Raw genomic sequence first — 22583 nt, 5'->3', positions numbered from 1 at the left:
GTAGTCCCATATATATATATGTATATATATATATATATATATATATATATATATATATATATATATATATATATATATATATCTGTATCTGCATATATGTGTATGTGTATCTGTATCCTGGGGATGTTGATGGCTTCCACATATTATATGTCCAATGGAAGGCAGACTGTACTTGGTAGTGTATTGTAGGGCGTATGTGTTTGGCTGTGGGGTGATGCCTATTTGTACAAGATGTATAGTGCAGTGTATGGGGCCTCAAAACCCCATTAACGGTGCATGTGGACATAGGTGTATCTGTTAATCTGCAATTGCTGTCTATAGATGTATGGCCATATATACCTATATAGATATATTTATCTGCTAACAGATATATAACTATATGTGCATAGATAGTGATAAATATGTATATAGAGTTAGTAAAACAACATATATATTTATACACCTGTCTGTGTTGGGCAGGCTTCTTCAGACCAATGCTGTTTGCTACTTTTGTTGTCATGGAGTGCTGGAGTTGATTTGGGGGTTTGTTATTTATATATATGTATATCTATACATATAAGGACATGTTGTATCTGTTAAGGTTGCATTATAGTTACACACGCAGACATCTAGATGTTGGCATACATTCTCTGTACTGTTACATGACAGGACTGGCTGATATGTTTCTGAAACATTGAATATCTCTGTATCTGTCATGGCTTAGTGGTACATCACTTTGTGTATGGTGTGCAGTGTCCTTGGTGTGAGCCTTGAAAGAGCTGTTTATTTTGTTGCTGAGCAGAACACAGCCTGTTGTATACAGAGTGATTAAGGCACCTTAAAGCAGTTGTAAGCAGGTTTGCATGGGTTTGCACAAAGCTAAGCACTGCCTACACAGATGAAGCAATTTAGAGGCTTACTGGGTGTTGGACACTGTAACCGGAAATTAGCAGTGCTTATCTTCAATCAAACCCGTGCACATGGCCTTATACTCACTTACGAGGGCTGACTACCGCTTCTTGCTGCTTAATCTGACTACTGCTTTATGCATAATGATACTGACACCTCACATGTGCATTTCCTGCAAGAGTCTATATATATATATATATATATATATATATATATATATATATATATATATGTGTGTGTGTTCTTTCATGGCATCTGTACTCCAGTTCATATATATATGTTATTCCATGGGTTATGCAACATACATATTACTTGTACTGTGCTTTGCCAAGGGAAATGGTATGTCTCAGTTACCTTTCTGTCCCCCCCTCCTTTCTTGCTTACATCCATGGGGTGGTCCCATTAGAACATGTCCATCCAACCCCGGCATGCCTCGGCCCATAATGTCTTACCCATCATTCCCTCCACCCCCTGCCTCCTCCACATCAATCATCCTTCCTACAGGTTCCATCCAAATCTCACCACACCACTACGTATTACCCACTCTCCACTTCTCGGGACCCATCATGTATGTTGTCTCACCCCATGGATCTTCAGGGTTCCCACACATTCAGTCAGTGAACATACATATCCTTCTTTGCTTATCTGTAAGTCATGGTATGTTACCCTGAGGACTCTTTTTAGCAGAACTTTTGGGGTTGTCCTACTAGGGGCGAACATGCGTTTGTTTAAGATTATATTTTGCAGGTTGATACTGTTTCTCCCACTGGTAGAATCCTGCCAGTAGTCTGGGTAGCAGTGCTGTGCAACACTTAGCGGTGCTTAATATTCGATTTGCATGATATTTGCCTTTTGGCATTGATGTCTTCTTCGTAACATGTTATATATGTGTCTTGTATGCTTGATTCATGCGTACGTACGCTGTATGGGGTCCTGAGAACTTCAACACTTTATAGCAATAACACCTCACATCTGGCCTTACTGCAGTACTCCAGTTCACATATTTATGTTAAGTAGCAGGTTATACCACTTCACACTGTACATATATTCAGTTCACATGTTTGGTTTGATTTTCCTGTGGTGAGAATTAGTTTGATGATACCTCATGCACATTTGTTGCTATGATGGCTTAGTGGTTAACTACTGTGACTATAGTGTACAGGGTCCTGAGTTTGAGCCTTGCAGAGGCAGTTTATTTTGTTGCTGGTCAAAACATGGGCCATTGGATCCAGAGTGATTAAGGCACTTTAAAGCAATCGTAAGCAGGTAAGGGCGGGTTTGCGCGATGGTAAGCACTGCTAACCTCCGATTACAGTTTCTTACACTCAGTTAGCTTCTACTTTGCTTAATCTGTGTAGGCAATGCTTACCCCACACAAACGCACTTAAACACGCTTACTAGTGCTTATATATGCTTACTATTGCTTATTTGTGCTTAAACCTGCTTACTAGTGCCTTATTCATTATGACACTGACACTTCAAATGTGTATTTAATGCAGTACTCCAGTTCACATTTAAATGATATTTAGTAGGATATACAGCAAAAAGATGTAAAAATATGTTCATATACAGATTTCACATGGAAAATGGTATGTTGTTATGTGCTGCAGTGGGACTCGATCTGGGAATGCCTGTTCATTAGGTGGATGATCTAATCACTACACTATTGCTGTGCTGCTTCATATGCATATATATTCCTTGTTATTCTCTTCAGCCTTTTAAGCTGCTTTAACCATAGCTAAGCGATGGGCAACCCTATGCACCTATGGTTAGCTGTACTCGGGATTAAAAAAAAAATAAATACAAAGGTTTCTTCATTTTATTTCACTGTACTGTTGCTGTTGAAAACATGGGGACTGTTGGTATGGATATGTGGACTGGACACCTTTGAGCGGTCTCGCTCATTTAGGTACACTGTCTTCTGTTCTACTTTGCAGGGGTGTGTTTATTCTTAGAGCTCTGCTCTCAGACATGCCCCCTGCACTCATCCACATTCAGTGTAGGATTTGGAGCTCAGGCAGCACACTTTCATTAATATGCATGGTGCGCTGCCGTCTTCCTCTTAAACTGCCGCTTACGTGCAGGACTAGTTTAGTCCTGCATGCCAGATTAGTAAATCCGGGGGCATGTCCTCTCTCCTAAAGGATAGAAAATTAGTGTGTAAATGTTTTATTCTTCTCTTTCCATTTAACTTCCATTCTGCATCTTGTTTCTTCATATATATGCATTTTAAGCAACTGTGAATTGAATGCTTTATTTAGATAGCATTAAAATGTTATCTTTGTTATTATTTCTCTCCTTTGCTTTACTGCTGTATGCGATATTGTAATTTAAGCAACTGTGAGCTGAATGCTTTATTCATATAGCATTCTGGCTCCTTTTTCTGGGCTATGTACCTGAATGTTTACACTTTCTGCAGCTGACTAAGCTATTGTTTTTCTTCTTAACTGGTTTCCAAACCTGCAACGAGTAATGCAACTACGCCACCCACGTGGACCCTACATATGTTGCTGTTGCTCAGCCACCTCCCTACAAGCCTGAATCGGCTGCCTTAAACTGCTGTTGCTCCTATTATCCCTTTTACAAGTGAAACAACTGCTATTAATATCTTATTTTTTGTGTTATGTTTGGAACTATTTGGTAGCAGTATTCTACTCTCGTGGAGCTACTTATCGATGTACTTCATATCCCATTAGTCCGTTCTACTCCTGGAATGGACTATTTTTAATCAGCGACTCCCACTTTGAACTGATCTGGGAGCACTAACATTGTAAAAGTCCATTCTCTGCCTGGAACGGCTTTATATAGCTGTGCCACCCACGTGGAGCAAGTCTCGGCGTTCTTATAATATCAGTTGTCTGTGTTTAGTCAGGAACGTCTTATTTTGAGTGCCCCACCCTCAAGGAGTTAATCTAAGCATACTAATGGTAGTATTCCCCCTCCAGCTATTTACTATATGTGATTTAATGAACCGAGTGTTTCTTTCTTTATTTTACCTTCTCGGCTTTCAAACTACGCCATACACTTGGCTCCTTTGCTTTAATGGTGCGAGTTTAAAGCATGTAAGGCTGGTCTTTATTGCCCCAGTGAACAGATATACAAATTGGCTTAAGATTGAATTAATTATATATTACACTCCAACAACTGCAGTCTATGTATGTACTATACCTTTTTTTCCCATTTTATGTATTTACTATAACTTAAAGTCAACATATGGATAGCTGTCCTAACAGTGCCTTTGCTACTTTATAACTCTTACAGTACTACTGCCTTACAATTGAGTTCTACAACCTGTCTCTGAAATAAGTGAATGCATAGAAGCTATTTTTATTAATTATGTCTTTTTGCAAGCTAATTATTTATTTATTGCCATTACTGAGTAACATGTGCTAACCTTTTTACTCCTCTACATTTATCTTCTATTTCTCCAAAGTTCCTCTGTCCTGTTCCTGAGATAGTCTCTAACTGCCTACCTACCTGGTGACAAAGGACCCTATCCAATTCTGCGGCCTCATCTAAACTGCCTTTTTTTTGCCCTGCACCCTCTCTCAAGGAAGCAAGGAAGTATGTGGTTGACCAAATCCTGTTTTTAAAACTGACTACTGTCTACTACTTGCTTCAGGGGTTATAAAGTAAGCTACGAGCCTGAACAGCCAGCAGCCTTAACTACCCCCTCCTATCTACCCTGAATCTAACTAACCTCCTCTACTTCATGTACACCCCCTCTGACCTGCTATTCACTCCATCCCTGGTTCTAAACCAGCCAGCTCCCTACATATCTACCTGCAATACTGGATCTGCCCAATAGGTGGCACCCTCTTTCCCTATAATTATCTCAAGCTTTAATCACTCTGTAGTTTTCCTCTGTTTCACACAAAATCCCCCTTAGGTCATAGACCTGCTACTATTTTTCCCCTTACCCCTTACTTCAACTGCATAGTCTTACCTTTTCTTTCTCTAATCTCACAGACTACTAATATACCTCTGATCTTTCCCACGCCTGACTCACCTACTTACCTTCAGTTATCAGCATTGCTGATAATTTATTCTCCACTCTCTCCTTCACTTGTCTCTACTGCTCCGTTTGCCCTGCAGGCTCACTCCGCTCCTCTCTCTATCCCCAAATTCCATCAACCCCCAGGGGTCCTACTCTTATACCAGCTAACCACACCCTCTCCCTCTCACACTAATCATATCCCCTCCCATTGCTAATTACCACCTTTCTTCCTTACTTTCAATTACCTCTACCAATTTCTCCTACCACACCCTACACCTATTTTCCTTCCACACTTAGCATACCTCCAAACAAATAAGTACAACCTAACAACTTACCCTCCCAGATACATTTGTCAACTACTCAACCCTCTTACAGAGGCTACTCATACTCATACTTCTACCACCCCTAACTTTAGCTTACCTGCTAACCTCCTATGAACACCCAATATATCCACAAACTCTCCACCCCAACACACTATCTTCCTCTCCTACTCTACCTACTCTCAATAACCATATTATCATAACAGCCATCCCTAGCTATCTACCAGCAAAATTCCATGGGATTACCCACATTAGATATGACTCTCCCAAGCCAAGAAAATCTCTCACTCTATATACTAAATTCCCAGATCATAGACTTCAATCTCTACGACTCTTATTGAAAGATGGTGACATTCATCCCAACCCAGGCCCTATTACTACTACTACTCAACTCCATAACCCCAACCTCCATCCTATCCACTCCTTTACTAAACCACTTAACTCACTGCTATTAGCTCACCTCAACATACGTAGCCTTAACAACAAAGTTACACAACTCCAAGCTCTTCTAGATGTCTACTCCTTCAACATTCTTTGTTTAACAGAAACTTGGTTAAAACCTTCAACTAAAGACAATGAAATCATCCCACCTGGTTATAATATTTTGCGACCTGGCTGTACAACCAAAAAGGGTGGCGGTGTAGCAATCCTTTTTAAATCCAGCCTACAGATTACTACCTACAACTTGTTACCACCTCAAGTCTCCAACGCTGAAATTCTTATTACCAAGCTCCAATTAACAAAGTCAAATCCATTTTTATTATCTGTACCTATCTCCCTCCTGGTAATATTGCAACAATAGAAAATATCCTCTGTTGCCTATCTCATAATTTACCTCACGTAACCATCATCCTAGGTGATTTTAACAATGATTGGAAATGTTTTAGCAGTCTAAACCCTACAAGCCATATAAACCTTTTTGTTTTTTCACAAACCATTACCGCCACTACCAGGATACACAAGCCTAATAATAAAGAAAGTATCTTAAACTGGATACTCACAAATAGTCATCTCCAGACATATGAATCTGGTACCCTCCCAGATGATGTAAGTGACCACTCACTAGCCTACATCATCAGGCATAAAACCAACCTACCCAACCCAACCATATCTAGAACAATTAGAACCAAGAAAAACTTTAACCCCAATCTCTTCCAAAGGGAATTAAGAACATGCAAATGGTCTCCCTTAAAATACCTTCCACTGGAGGAAGCTGTCAATTACTTTCACTCTAACTTCTTATCCATTTTAGACCACCATGCCCCAATGCGCTCTATAAGAATGAGAACTAAATCTGCCCCATGGCTTTCAAAAGAAACCAGGCAAAAAATCAGAAATAAATACTGGAACAAATCAAGATCAACTAAAAACCCAGTAGATCAACAAAACTTTGGGCAACTAAGAAACGAAACTAAAAAGGCAGTGCAGTCTGACAAAAGAAACTACTACTTACAATTCCAACAGACCCACCATAATCAACCACAAAAGTTCTGGGCAAGTATTAATCAATTATTACACCCAGGTCAATCCATCACACCACACCCACAAGACACAGACCAAGAGAATCCTAAACAGACTGCTAATACCATTAATACCTATTTCACTGAGGCCATACAAAATCTTACTAATCAGCTATCTATTCAGGACGTACCTATATCCAACTACACCACTAACCCACCCCCTCATTTTCTCTTCCAACCAGTACCAACTACATACATTCCAGCCCTCATCCAAAAGCTCAAACCATGTACTCCTTCAGCTGACATGATTCCCGCTGAATACTTACAAAAGGCACCCAAATCAATTGCATACCCCATTTCCATTCTTATTAATAGAACTATCACTGAAGGACACATCCCAAGCATATGGAAGGTCTCCCATATTATTCCTCTTCATAAGGGAGGTAACTCCACTGAACTCTCCAACTACCGACCCATTGCCCTTCTGTCTCCCCTAGCTAAGATCATGGAAAAATGCATCCATAAACAATTGCTAGACCACCTAATCCAATATAACTTACTTTCCAATTCACAACATGGTTTCAGACCTTCACACAGCACTACTACTGCCCTTCTTTCCTTCACTCACTGTTTCAACAAAAACCGTAACCTTAATAGGCTTTCCTCTGCACTGTTTATAGATCTGTCTAAGGTGTTCGATATGGTAAATCACCAAATACTTATAAATATCCTCAAATCTCTGCCATTAGATGCATTTGCTATAAAATGGTTCCAATCCTAACTAGAAAACAGATAACAGGCCATGCTTTGGCACAATATTCTATCTACCCATCAACATAGGGGTCCCTCAAGGGTCCATATTAGGACCTCTCCTATTTTCTATATTTATCAACAACCTTCACCTAGCAATCCCCCAAGCTACATGCATACAATATGCAGATGATTCGACACTCATATGCTCAGCCACATCCATACCTGAGATTCACTCCCTCACCCAAAAGGTCTTTAACACAGTCAAACTATGGTTTACTCAATGCTGTCTCCTACTAAACCCCAAAAAAACTAAACTCCTTTTCACTCCTACTAGTAAGTTCCCCCCAATAAACCTCACAGTAACATCCAATAACAGCACTCTTATATCCCCAGACTCAACTACCAAAGTACTTGGTATCACCATAGATAACAACCTTAACTCTGACACCCATATTAATAATACCTTAAAATCTGTTAATAGAAAACTGGGCTCTCTCTACAAAATCAAACCCTTTCTCTCTCCTGCAGCTAGAATAACTATTGCTCATACCCACCTAATTTCTCCTCTCCTCTGTGCCTCACCCATATACACTAACCTTTCTAAAATCAACCTTAATAAAATGGAAAGTGCCTACAATAGTATAGCCAGATTTGCCACAGGAAACCCTTTCAGAACCCACCACTGTATCAACCTAAAGCAACTAGGATGGCTTGAATTACAAAATCAGCTTAAATTCCACCAACTTACCATTGCCCACAAGACCCTCTACCATCCTATGGATACCCCTATACTATCTACCCTCACTGTCCCCTACAACAATCTTAAGACCTTACATTCGTCACAAAGACTGCTGGTAAATATTTGTAAATCTAACAACAGGGCTGGAGACTCTCTCTTCTGTAATACTGCTGGAAAATCCTGGAACCTTCTTCCTACTGAACTTTCCTCTGTTCCCTCAATATCACTCTTCAAAAACAAACTGAAACTTTTTCTTAGAACACAGTGGTTATGCCCCTGTACTAAACCTGACTGATCTATTACCTTTCCTCCTTGGATCTACCTACTCTCCTCTTTTCTATATTCTTGTTCCTTTTCTTAGTAACACCAAACTTATTCCTTTCTGGATCTTTTCTTATTATCTCCTCATAACTCCTTTAATTAAACCTGTTTTAACACATATTCTGAATATTGCAGCTCATACTTTTGTCTCCTTCTTTATGACAACCTGCTTACTAATAACTTATCTAACTCAGCTGCTATCCTTTACATGTTGTATTGCAACTACAGCTGTATTATGTTACGTGTTTTTTACTTAGCACTACACTAAGAACAAACGGCCACTGAGATTATTCCTTGTCTTTTTTTCTAGCGATGTTTAACATGAAATTAATCTTGTATATGTTATTATATTCGTGCTTCCTCAGAGCTTATCTCCCTGGAACTCTGAGATTATTCCTGGTCTTTCTTTCTAACAATGTTTAACATGGAATTAATCTTTGTATATGTGATTATATTTTTGTGCTTCCTCGGAGCTTATCTCCCTGGGCCTTTACTGAAAATGGACATATATCCAGTTAGATGAGCCCGGTCAACACGTAAAACAAAATAAATAAATAAGTAAAATAATAATATATCACAGTGATTTGATTCCTTAATTTATCTCATCATTTATTATATTTTCTTACATATTTGTTTATTAAATACAGTACCATTAAAAAGTATACCATAATTTTTGAATAATAGTTCTCAACTCCATGTTTTCTCTTAACCCAATTATAAGAAAAGGAAATATAATACAAAGGGAAGTAAATACTGTGGGAAGAAATATCCAGGGAATTGTTATGGCTATGCTTGTATAGGCCCTAGGGCCGATAGCCTAGTACCAACCTATGAACCTAATTACAAATTACAAGCTCAGCTGAGGTTTAGGATATCTACTTCAGCAAAGATCTGCAGCTAATCAGTTTTGCAGCCATAATGGCAAAAGGTGTAAAAGGAGGTTAATTAACTTTCATATGGGATCCTGAGAAAATAGTAGCTGATGTGTAATTTAAACCAAATCTTCTTGATTTGTGGTCTGTTGTTTATGTAATAGACCAGAATCCATTGCATGTAGCTGGCGGCTAGCTTTATATTATCAGTATAGTGCCTACTGTGGTGGTGGTGCTGCGGTAGCATTGTCGCCTCATAGCAAGACGTTGTCCCATTCGATTCTCAGCTAGAGCATCTTCTGTGTGGAGGCATACGTGAATGGGGCGTGCCTTCGTTGAAGGTTATGCATCAGGGTTGGTAATCCGGTACGTAAAAATCCACTACCAATCATCAGCGGACCGGAGTTCCACTGTGGCGATCCCTAACCGGGAAAAGCCGAAAGACACAAACAAGTGCCTATATGATACACAAATCCATGGTTGAGGGATATTTTACAAACTTCTCAACAATCAGGAAAATAAGCAACAAGGTATCCAGCAAATGGTTTATTATTAAAGCATAACATTCTAGTGCTTCAGTGATAGCCTTCAAAGGAGCTCCTTTAACAGCTGTTTGCTGATATGCTAAAATCCTATGGCTTAATAATAAAGTATTTGCAGGACATTTTATTATTTACATTAATTTTATTTTATGGTTTGTTTGTTATTTATTTAATCAATATTATATCTATAGTTAAGCATGCTAAAGTAACTACAGAATTCCTTAATCGTATTGCTCTCCTGTTTTTTCTCTCTAACATAATTCCATTTGTGTGCTGCCTTGTACACTGGAAAAAGTGTTGTAATTTTTGCTATGAGATTTCTAAAATAAGTTAGTTTGACTTGGAGTCCACTACTTTCACACTGTGTGTTCTATCTGTGAGCCAATTTGCAACCCACCTAGTGATATAGGGGTTGATGCCTAGTTTGGTGAGTTTATCAATAATTCCTGAGTGACGAATGGTATCCAAGGCCTTGGCCAGATTGAGGTAGGCTGTATGCACTGTCATACCTTCATCCACAGCCCTGGTGACTGACTAAAAGAAGTCAACTAGGTTGAGCAGGCATGACCTCCCTTTCACAAAGCCAAATTGTGTGGGGTCTAGAGTTTGGAGAGTTCCTATATCTTTGTTAATCAGGTCCATGATGATGTGCTCCATAGCTGTACATATCAGAGTCATCAGGCTAATGGGGCAATAAATCCCAGGGTCTGTAGTAGCTCCCCCTTTATGGAGCAGGATGACTGTAGCAGTGCACCATTCGGAAGGGACAAAACCTGAGGTGAGGCTGTGACTGAACAAGGCACACGGATGTGGTGCTATTTCACTTTGTAGTTCATGTAGACCACAGCCAAAGATATTATTGGGCCCCATGGAAGCTGTATTCTTGGCCATGGACAATGCAGCTTTAACCTGTGCTGCAGTAATCCTGGGTGCCTGGCATTCTTCCGGTATTGTGATTGGTCCTTTAGGGGGGAAGAGAAGGGTAAAGTTGGAACTGAATCTGTCAGCCAGTGTGTTGGCAATATCTGTTGACTCAGTATAGGAGGTACCATTGTGCAGTAACTAAGAACAAATCTGGGTATTGCCATGAAGGTTCTTGATATAACTATAGAAGGCTTTGTGATTGTTTTTAGTGTCTGCCACAATTCTGCCTTCAAAGCTGGCTTTGAAGGATTTGATAAGAGATCAAGTGTGTGTGTGTGTGTGTGTGTGTGTGTGTGTGTGTGTGTGTGTGTGTATATATATATATATATATATATATATATATATATATCTATATATATATATATGTATATCAATAACCACATTGCCACAACAGTCAGGAAACCCTTCTATGTGGCACACCTCTTACTACGGGCTTTTCATCCAGAAAAAAGGTCATTGTCCCACTGTAGTCATCCCTCATTAGACCCATTATAGAATACAACGCCCCGTTTGGTATGTACCTCTCAAGACATCTGCAACAACTGGAAAGGCCACAGAAATACCTAACTAAAAGAATCACAGGCCTAAAGCAGATGCCCTATGCTGACTGTCTAAAAAAACTCCACCTATACTCTCTCGCATATTGTCTACTCAGAGGCGATCTCAGCTTAACATACAAGGCCATGTCAAACCCAAAGCTGTTGGGCATGCTACACTTAAAGAAATCCCAATTGCTCAGAGATACACGCTCCAGGGATCTAAACCTTGTCATCACAATGAACAAAACATGCTGAAGGGATAGATTCCTGACCCAGAGACTCCCCAGACTCTGGAATAGCCTGCCCATGCATGTCAAGCAGAGCGACTCTTTGGCCCTTTTCAAAAGGAACCTTGATGATTGGATGGGAAATAGGAAATTCACTCTGGGGATCACGTCAGTTGCCCTGCTAGACATGGGTCCAGGGAAGTAAATACTGTGGGTAAAAATAGCCAGGGAATTTTTATGGCTAGGCTTGATAAGGCCCTAGGGCTGATAGCCTAGTACCAACCTATGAACTTATGAAAGGTAGAAAACTCTGCAGATGATCTGATTGGCTTAACCACTGTATAAAAATAGGTGTGTTTTTATTGAATAGGATCTGATTAAGGCATACCCTAAACCACTTTCCTGTTTGTTCTGAAGACTGAGATTTTATATTTGTTGTTTTATTCATTTATCTGCACTGGATTTTATTTGAAGTAAAGCTTTTCTTGTGGTTGTATATTTGTTTTGGATTACTACACGTCCCTCCTTCCATAGTGAAACTGCAGTTTGTTTTCACATAATTTTGTTTTTGACATAGCAGTCCTTGGCGAGCTAGTATAGTGTTCTATTTCCTTTTAATCTTTGGTGATGCATTTTTAAATTTTCTATTCTTCACCGTTAACCTTGCACTTCTTGAATTTCTTTTCTTAACATTCTTTACATTCTCTTCACCAACATCTGACTGAGCACTTTCAATTTCTTAATTTTCTCCTCTAATACAGTTACTTTCATCTTTCTGAAATATACCATTTTTATTTAAGTCATCTTTTATTACTTCATCCTCTTCTTCAATAACGTCTTTTTTTCTATTTTCTCTAATTCTTCGTTAATTTCAGACATCACAGTACTTCACTCATCATTCTGTTCACCATTATATTTCTTGTTCTTTTTACAATCAAACTAAAAATGCCCTTCACTTTTACCTTTTCAGTGTATTTTTTTGTACTTATTCATCATATGACTTTTTCTCCTGCATTGATTAGATCTTATTTTATACAAGCATTATCTGATGATTGAAATTCCTACAAAAAACAAGCTTTTAGCTCTGCCATATACTTAATTGTTCCTTTATTACATCCGCATATATAACTCTTGATAAATACTTTACCACTTCTTGTACATATTTTAAAATAACATCCATTTTCCACCCCCATTCCAAATGCCTTCTCATCTTTATCTTTCACAATATTACAAATTAAACAATGCATTAGTGAAAAACAAATCTTAACATCTTTCAACTCTGAAATGTTAAGTCACAAAATATCTCTTTCTCATGGTTCTAATATTTTGCTTCAAAACCAAAAGGTAGCACTAAAGCATCTCAGAAAATATAACCGTTCATTATGTCTTCTAATTTCTTACCCAGAAAACAAAACTTTTTTCTTTGTAATTAAGGTTACATAACCTTTTATTTTTCCAACTGCATCAGCATATGATTTTCCAGATTGCATCCAACCTGTAACCCCTTATCTCCATCAAACTCACAACTTATTTCCTTTTCACCTAACTCACTGTCCATTCTGAAAATGTTCCACCATATCCAACCACAAAATTTGAGACTCTTCTCCAGGATCACCTTTGTTCAATAAACCAACCAGTTTTCCATCAGGGAAAACTGCAGAAGCAGTTCCAGTCACAATGCCTTCTTCAAAATCCTGAGGCTTAAAGTAATCTACATTCTGACTATTCGTACTATTTACTCCTTTTCAACAATTTTCTGTCAGAACCATACTGCTATCAGCAGCAGAACAACTCTCATCTCCTAGATGTATCCTCGCCATGAACAGAAGCAGGAACTGCAGCAGCAAAAATGTCCCCCCTCACAATGAAAATAGTAGAGTCCTTTATTTGTATACAAAATAACTCTTATTTACAAAATATTTACATATTTTCAAATAGTCACATATGTACAAATATATAAATATACAAATCTGTTTACAAATTTTCATAATTTTCTTTACAATCATACTAAATTTCCATCCCCTTAGATTTCTAACCTCTTAGACTCCCACTCCTTTTTCAATAACCCCCATCTGATTTTACTTAATACTGTCAATACAATCTGGACTGTGGTGGCGGTGTTGCGGTAGACGTTGCCCATTCAATTCTCAGTTAGAGCGTCTTCTGTGTGGTGACATGCGTGAATGGGCATTCCTTCGTTGAAGGTTGTGCATTAGGCCCGGCAAGCCAGCACGTAAAAATCTACTGCCAATTATGAGCGGACCGGAGTTCCGCTGTGACGACCCCTAACCGGGAAAAGCCGAAAGACACAACAACTGTCACTACAATCCAATTACCATTAAACATTATTTAATTTATTCTTTCATTCTATATAATCCACATAACATAAAATAATTTTTTATCTACTCTTTTAACATATTCCTTACTTCTATTCTTATAATATCCTTACTTAATCACATGTATGTTTATTTTATCCACTTATTTTATATCTTCAAAAAATCTTCTTTTCATAGTTTTCCCTACTCTTTTACATTTCAAAAACACGTCTTCCTTAGTTTCTTCTTCTTGACAATGTAAACCTATTTTATCCCCTTTCTTTTTATATGGCATATTTCCTTTTATTGGGAATTTATTTATTACCAGTCTCCACAAAAAAAGTCTTGACTTTCTATTTTGATTACAGCAGTTGCTTCTTATTTTTATTGATTTTTTTTCTTCTATTATATTTTCCAATGGTTTTACATTGTAATGTTTTATCATTGTATTCTTATACCATACTTTTCTATCTTTTCTATATCATCGATTTTTATTTTCTATAAATTATTTCTTTATTTATACATGCTATGTCTCTTTTTCTCTGTTTTACCTTCCCCAAAAATTATTGTGCTTATATTTATACAATTTTACTACTAACCTCTCATCTTTTTCATTTATCCACTTTAACACTTGGTAAAATTTAATGAAGCAGTATATACCACTGGGTTAATTAACCTTAATCCTCCTTCTTCTTTATTTACATACAGAACTCTTCTTACTAGGTTTAATCTAAAATCCCATATAAATTAAAAATGTCTGTAATAATTCCTATTTAAATGTTGTTGGCAAAATAAATACACTTGCTAAATTTGCTATTTTTCCCATTTGTACTAAATTTTGTAAATAAGCCTTTTTCTGCTTTATTTGCTTTATTTCTTCTATTGATTTTCCCTACAGGTGTCTGCTTACATCTTTATATCTAAAACAGAAATTTCCTTCATTGTAAAATATATACACTGATTGTTACTACGTCACCTAAACCTTTATTTTTCTCTTTATTTAAAGCCATCCCTATCATTTCTAGACACTCATCTGTGTAAATTATGACTTATTTCATACAAATTTCATTTTTTGCAATTATTATAAAGTCATCTGCATATGACAACAGAACTGGAATCTTTAACCCCTCAAGTGTTATATACCCCTTCTTCACTTGGTACTTTATTTTGCATACTATCATATTCATAACTAATGTAAAGAATATACAACTCACTGGACACACCTGCCTTACACCACTCTTCATATGTACCTCTTGGCTTAACCAGCCATTTACAAGCATTTTTACTTTATTATTACTACATGCTGACATACATAGTTTCTTTACTTTCTCACTTATAGTATATTCTTTCATTTTTACCCACAAGATTTCATGTCCAAATGTGTCAAATGCCTTATTAAGATCTCCTATCTTGATTTTCACTTTTTCCTTTCTGTTCATCCAAAATTTCTCTAAGTATCATTAATAATTCTTGACAACCCTTCCCCTGTATTATATATACGATGCTATCTTCCATAATGTTTCCATTTTTGTTTCAAATCTGTTTTTGCATTATTTACATAAAGCTGTTTTAATCATTATTATTCAATACTATTGGTCTCCAGTTTTCTAATTATCTTCTCTCTTCCTTCTTCCATAGAAATTTAAGCATTCCACTACATAATTCTTTATGCATAAAACCTTTTGTCCAGTCCCTCTTATTCATAGGTTAGTACTAAGCAAATTGCTCTTGCAAGCCTAGCCAATTATCCCTTGTGAGACTCAAACCCTGCACCTTGTGTTTGTAAGGCAAACACCTTAACTATTAGGCCACCCTCCCAACCTGGTTAAAAGATCTTAATAAGGCATTTAATTTAACCATTTATTCAAAATCTTATTTTTTTTTTTTTTGTCAATCCCTTACATTTTTATACATTTTATATCCTATTCCATCTGGGCCTACAGTCAAATCTACATTTACTTATCTTGATACTGCATTAAGTAGCTCATTTAAAGAAATCTCCTTGTCCAGTTCTTTATTGTCTTTTTTCTGGTAACTTTTTTACTTTCCATGTTTTTCACTACTTTCTTTTTTCTTTAAACATTTCTTGCACATATTTTACTATACTATACATACAATTGTCTTGAGTTCTTTCTATTTCTCATTTTACATTTTTATTTCTCTCATTACACTATATAATTCATTTGATTGCAAGCAACATCTGATATATATGCAGTTATACAAGGGTTTGTAATTGTAACTGTGTGTGTGTGTGTGTGTGTGTGTGTGTGTGTGTGTGTGTGTGTGTGTGTGTGTGTGTGTGTGTGTGTGTTTGTATAAATAGTTGGTTACCACATCCCAGAAATCAGTTGTAAACAAGAGCATCATCATTTGAGCTATGTTCCTTCTGCATGCTTTGGTTTCCTTCTTTTGTTGAAAGTTAACAGGGCATTTATTAGTTAGCTATAAATAAATTTGACCGAAGGAAGCTATAAGTTTAATGTTAGTATTTCGACATTGCATTAATTTTCAATTTAGCTTGTTTTCTTTTTTTCCAGACAGGCAGGCAGGTATGGAATGCACCATGTTTAGACTACAACAGTTTCCTGGCACTTAGTACAGATGAAAAAGACTATGATAATGAGCTGCTTCTGGTATGCAAAAGGTTTGATTCCTTCAGCCTTCGTTTGTCTTCCATGTGACTCTGATTGGATCACTTGACAAGACAGTATGCCTGGGTTATTCCTGAAAATGGATACTTGTGCCCAATGGACTGTTCCATGCTGTTAACAAATGCATTACACAACTGTCTTTTGAATTTGTGCACCTTTCACATGGCTGCTAATTAATGCTTCTCTGTATGCTATTTGACTACAAATTTCAGCAGGTCTGCTGAAGTTTAATGGGTTGTCAGATGAATTTTACTACATGTGAGTTTCAAGGGAAGATTTTGCAAAATTTCAGTTTTGCAATAATTAAACTTTTACATGTAAAGTAGCCTTTCTGATTCTAAAACATAGATTTTTCTGTAGTTTCATGATACGAACTGCACTTAATAGTTTAATAAACTTGTGTTTGTATTTCCTATATGCTAAGCAGTTGTGCATACACTTCCTGATTCCATGTCATATGGCCCTGCATTCTGATCATGTAATACAAGGGGTAAACAGCTTGCAGCGGGTAGGCATGTATTCTATAGTCTGCAGTCAATTTCGACAAATTGACACAGACTACATTACACTAAATCAGTCACTCAGTCTGGCAAGCAGACTGGCTTACTAGTCCTTGTTTTCACAAATGTATTGTCTGTGGCTGCAATGTGAACTGTAATATACAATCATTATGGCCTACTAGATAATTTAATTTCAAACTATTTTTCACGTATGACGGAGACTTGAGAAATTAAATGGATTACAAATATTAAAGCACACAAGCATCCAGGACTAAACGCTATAGTTCCCCTCAAGCCTATATAGAAATTTGACCTTAAAATCCATTTTTGGAAATAACATTTCATCTAAGGATGGGGGTCTATAGAAAACCAAGCCTTTTTGTTCCAGTTAATCACCCTACTGTTGAAACATTTATTCGCTTATGTGAGAGTGAGGTAGGGAAATTAAGAGATGGCCAAATAAAAAGGAAACATTTTAATAATATGACAGAGAATGAGAGGAAAGCATTATTGAAACTTCATAAAAGGCAGGACTTAGTGTTCAAACCAGCTGACAAGGGAGGTGCCATGGTGGAGATGAGAGCCGATTAGTATAGACAGAAGATGCTATCAATATTACAGGACACACAAACTTATGAAGTTATAATACAAGCTTCATATGAGAGAAAGGTGAAGCAGGTGAATGACCATATTTATGAACTTCTTATGGAATGTAGGATCAGTTAAGAATTATATAACTTCTTTAGTGTTGAATACCCTGTTATCCCGACTATAAGTGGTTTGCCAAAGGTCCACAAAAATCCCGAAGATCCACCATTAAGACCAATTGTAGCAGGATGAGGATGGGTAACTGAACCCCTCTCCATGTTTGTTGAGAATGAGTTAAAGCCACAGTTGCCAAGAATAGAAGCCATAATTAAAGACACAGGTACTTTTTTAAAACAACTATCTGGCAAAATGACTAAAATGCAACATGGAACCAAAGTGTTATTGGTAACATTAGATGTCAACAATCTTTTTACACTTATACCACACGATTATGGGATTGAAGCATTGAGAGCTCTTGCCCAAGATATGAAGCTTAGTGTTTAACTCCTCTGCCATCTATTGGAAATTATTCTATATAACAATGTTTTTCTTTATGGTGAAAAATGTTATCTGCAAACATGGGGGGGGTGGCAATGGGCACTCCATGTGCCAATACCTATTCCAACCTGGTGCTTGCACAATGGGATCGCCAGAAGGTAATAAATCCAACTAACCCATGGTTGAGCTATCTGCTATATTATGAGCGTTTTGTGGACAATATTTTTATTGTATGGACTGGTCAGGAGAATGACCTACAATCATTTATAGATTACTTGCATTCCACTACCGAGTTCCTGAAATTTTCATTTAAATATTCAGACAGAGAAATTGATTTTCTAGATGTTAACATCAAATATGACAATGTACAAGGCTTACAGACTGAAATACACTGCAAGGATACATGGTGGAATCATTATTTGTATCGCCAGAGCATGCATCCGAGACATATCTATAGAAATATAATGGGCAATCAAGTGGTGCGTTTGTCTAGTCTATGCACAGAGGAAAGCACATTCAGGGAAGAGTGTGAACTACTTAAAGGACATCTACGTAAGAGAGGCTATAATGAATCAGATTTAAATATGTTAACAGACTATGATACCCTTAGAAGGACAAAAGGTTGTCCCTACTACTCTGATTCTGTACCAGTCGATGAGGAGAATAAAATAAAGGAACTCAAACAAGCTCAGCAAGTAAACTGCCTGCTTACATATAGTTCAGATAATAGGCAAATATGTGAATTCATTAGAAGAATTGGCCAATCTTACTGGAAGATGAGAAAATCAAAACCCTAGCGGGAGAACAGCCAAGGTTTGTTTATAAAAACAAAAAGAATTTGAAACGGATATTATGTAGTAAGGATGGTCATTCTAAAAGAATTCCCAGTGCAACAACAGGAACGAAGAAATGTGGGAAATGCAAAGCCTGTTCACATATTAATCCTGTTTCTGGCTTTTCGTATCCTGTCAGTGGTAAGGAATATTGTTTTAGGGTCTCTGCCACATGTAACACTCAGCACGTAGTGTATTTAGCTACCTGTCGACAGTGCTCAGCTTTCTATGTAGGAAAAATAGACCAACGGTTTAAAAAACGTATTTTGAGGCACCTTAGAGATATATCCCATTTAGATGCACAAAATGGTCTAGCAGATCATGTTAAACACTTTTCCACCCATTCTTTCTATTTTCAAGCTGTAGATCTTATTACCCGAAATTTGAGGAGGGTATGTAAAAAACATGACAGAGACTCGACACTGACAGGATACGAAAAGCCAGAAACAGGATTAATATGTGACAGTGCTCAGCTTTCTATGTAGGAAAAATAGACCAACGGTTTAAAAAACGTATTTTGAGGCACCTTAGAGATATATCCCATTTAGATGCACAAAATGGTCTAGCAGATCATGTTAAACACTTTTCCACCCATTCTTTCTATTTTCAAGCTGTAGATCTTATTACCCCAAATTTGAGGAGGGTATGTAAAAAACATGACAGAGACTCGAGAAATTAAATGGATTACAAATCTTAAAGCGCACAAGCATCCAGGACTAAACGGTATAGTTCCCCTCAAGCCTATATTAAAGAATAGGCATATAACCATCAGCTGATTTTGTGAGGAGGTTTGCACATAGTGATGGTTCAGGATTTGATGTCATTGAAGGTGTGTCTTGAATCAACATTTTTGATAGGTGTGTGCATGTTCAAAATAGCCAGAGTCTAACTTAAGGAAACATACGAACTGAAGAAGGCTGAATAGCTGAAAGCACTTTTCATCCTCCAACTTTTTTTTGTTTTTTGTTTTCTGTTTTTAAGCATAACGCAAGTTTCTATGTTTTAATAAAGATTGAAAGTTCTACGTTTCTACTATGTTCTGCCTTCAGGGTCTGTGGTGGTCAACTCAGGATTTGCCTTTGTATTGTGTTTGTTTTTAACTGAGTTACCTTCAGCAGTCGAGGAGGTTTCCTCTGTTGACATTACAATAAATAAGTCCTTCAGTTTGGCAAGCAGATAAGAAATCAATGACTAAATGCATTTATATTCATACAAAAAGTTATACAAGCAAAATTGGTCACATGACTCCTAATATACTGTTTAATACTTGACATACAATTAATACATAACACTGTAATAAATAGTTGTCTGCCGGGCACAATCACTTTTATGAAGAAGACTAGGGTATGTGAAACACCTCAGTGATAGCCTGCAGGGAAGTAGATTGTATTCAACTGAATTAGTGTTACAATAGAAATCATGCATTGAACTTAATGGAGCTCCTTGGCAAGGTGGAAGGTCCACCTGTATGTGGGACTAGGTACTACCTGGTGGGAAGGCAAACTGCCTGCAGTACTGCGTGTTACATATAGGCGGAGATCTACTGCCATTTTCAAGAGACAGAGGTAGAAAACCTGGAACCGTTCACATATGCAATTTGATGTAGTACAAGCCATCTCAAACTCAGTTCATAGTGTCCTGTTTTCAAAAGCAGATTTAGTTCTCTGAAGTGTTAGTGGCCCGAGAAACCCATCCTTATTTTGGATGGGAATAATTCATGTATGATAGGTGTGCTGTACTACAGATGGAGCTCCTGTGCTGGACAGAGTCTAGCCATGTAACTGCACCTGTATGCCAAATCCCATTCCCTGCTGGCAATACTAGATATGATAAACAAATAAAGTTGGAAATAGGCAACGGAGGAGGCTAGGCAATAGCTAAAGTCCAAAATCCAAGTATAAATCACAATTCAGCTCACGAAATGCAGCAAAAAACAGCAAGATGTAAAACCATAAAACTCCTTTATTGCAGTCGACCAGAGGTAAGTGCTTTCACTATACAGCTTCATCAGACCTTTACACAACTACTAGCACAACCCTATATAAAGGCTAACATAAATCAAGCATCAGCCAATAACTAAACAGCTTCAATGAAATCATTTATAAAGCAATAATTAACTAAAAATCATGTATTGGTGTGTAAACACTTAAATAAAATAGATAAAAATATATGTACAATATATATATATATATATATATATATATATATATATATATATATATATATATATATATATATATATATATGTATATATACATAAAACACACAACAAATAAAGAATATAAATCTACTATTTATGTAGTTTCCTCTTCCTCAGGGCGGGCTTGATAGAGGCCCTTTCATTTAAGCCCCTACCCCTATTAGCACGAAGAATAATAATCCAGCAAGCTTCTCTATATTCAGTATGCGTAAACAAATCACCTCCTCTAATGCTAGGATTGATTGTTTCAATAACCCTGAAATTAAAGGTATAAGAGATCCCAGTCTCTAGCACATGTTTAGAAAGTGCATTATGCATAGACCCCTTCCTAATGTGATAAAAGTGTTCCCTCATCCTATCTCGTAGAACCCTGTTGGTTTTACCAACATAGAAGGAATGGCAGATGGAGCATTCAGCCAAATAAATCACATGGGGTGTCATGCAATCTGCAGAAGCATGAAAAACAAATTCCCTACACAGATCAGGATGAAAAAATCCTTGAGAGGTATTAATGGAAGCACAAAAACTACAATTACCACATGGTATAGTGAGACCAATATTAGATGATCTACCACTATAGTTCTTCTCATAGCACAACAGTCTTTTCAAATTCTTACAATTCCTAAACCGGAATGTAGGTCTATCACCTACAATCCTCCTAATATCATAAACCACCTGCAAAATAGCCCAGAACTGACTAAACAACCTGATAATATCTTTGTGGTCACTGGTAAAAAACAACGGAACCTTGACTTCCGAGTTAAAGGATCTGTTCTCAGAACCAACACAGATATCTACTACGGGTCCAAAATATGGACTCGTTGTGGTCATTCTCAGTTTACCTAAAGCCGACCACTGCTGTTTAACTTCCACCGAGGTGTACCCTCGTGCCTCTAGCTTACATCCCAGGCTATCAATCTCCTTAAGGAAGCCTGACATGGTTGGATTCAACCTAGAAGCCCTAATACCCTGGCCTCTGACCAAATTTTTGAAAATATACCCAGGATGCATACTAGATCTAAACAAAAATGCATTTCTATGACAATTTTTTTCGATATACACCTGTATTAATAATATTGCCAGGTAACTTTTCAATGTATAGATCCAAGAATTCAATATGGTCAAGAGACCAGTAAAAGTAAACTTTAAACAATCTGTTAAATTGTTCATCATCTCATGGAAGACTATTAAATCATCAGTTGGGCCACTCCACAACAGAAACAAGTCATCAACGAAATGTCTATAAAATAAAATGTGCTCCCTAAAGCCTTGAGTAGGAAACAAACTATTAATCTCCCAATGTGCTAGAAACATATTGGTGTAGCTATTCACGCAAGAGGTGCCCATAGCTACACCATGTTTCTGTAAATACATGTCACCATTGAACGTAAAAACGTTGTTCTCAAGCACCATCTC

The sequence above is a fragment of the Protopterus annectens genome, chromosome 1.part2 (genome assembly GCF_019279795.1).
Source record: "Protopterus annectens isolate FY-2018-M chromosome 1.part2, PAN1.0, whole genome shotgun sequence".
In the NCBI taxonomy this organism is placed as follows: domain Eukaryota; kingdom Metazoa; phylum Chordata; order Ceratodontiformes; family Protopteridae; genus Protopterus; species Protopterus annectens.
Note: the sequence above shows the minus strand (reverse complement) of the source record.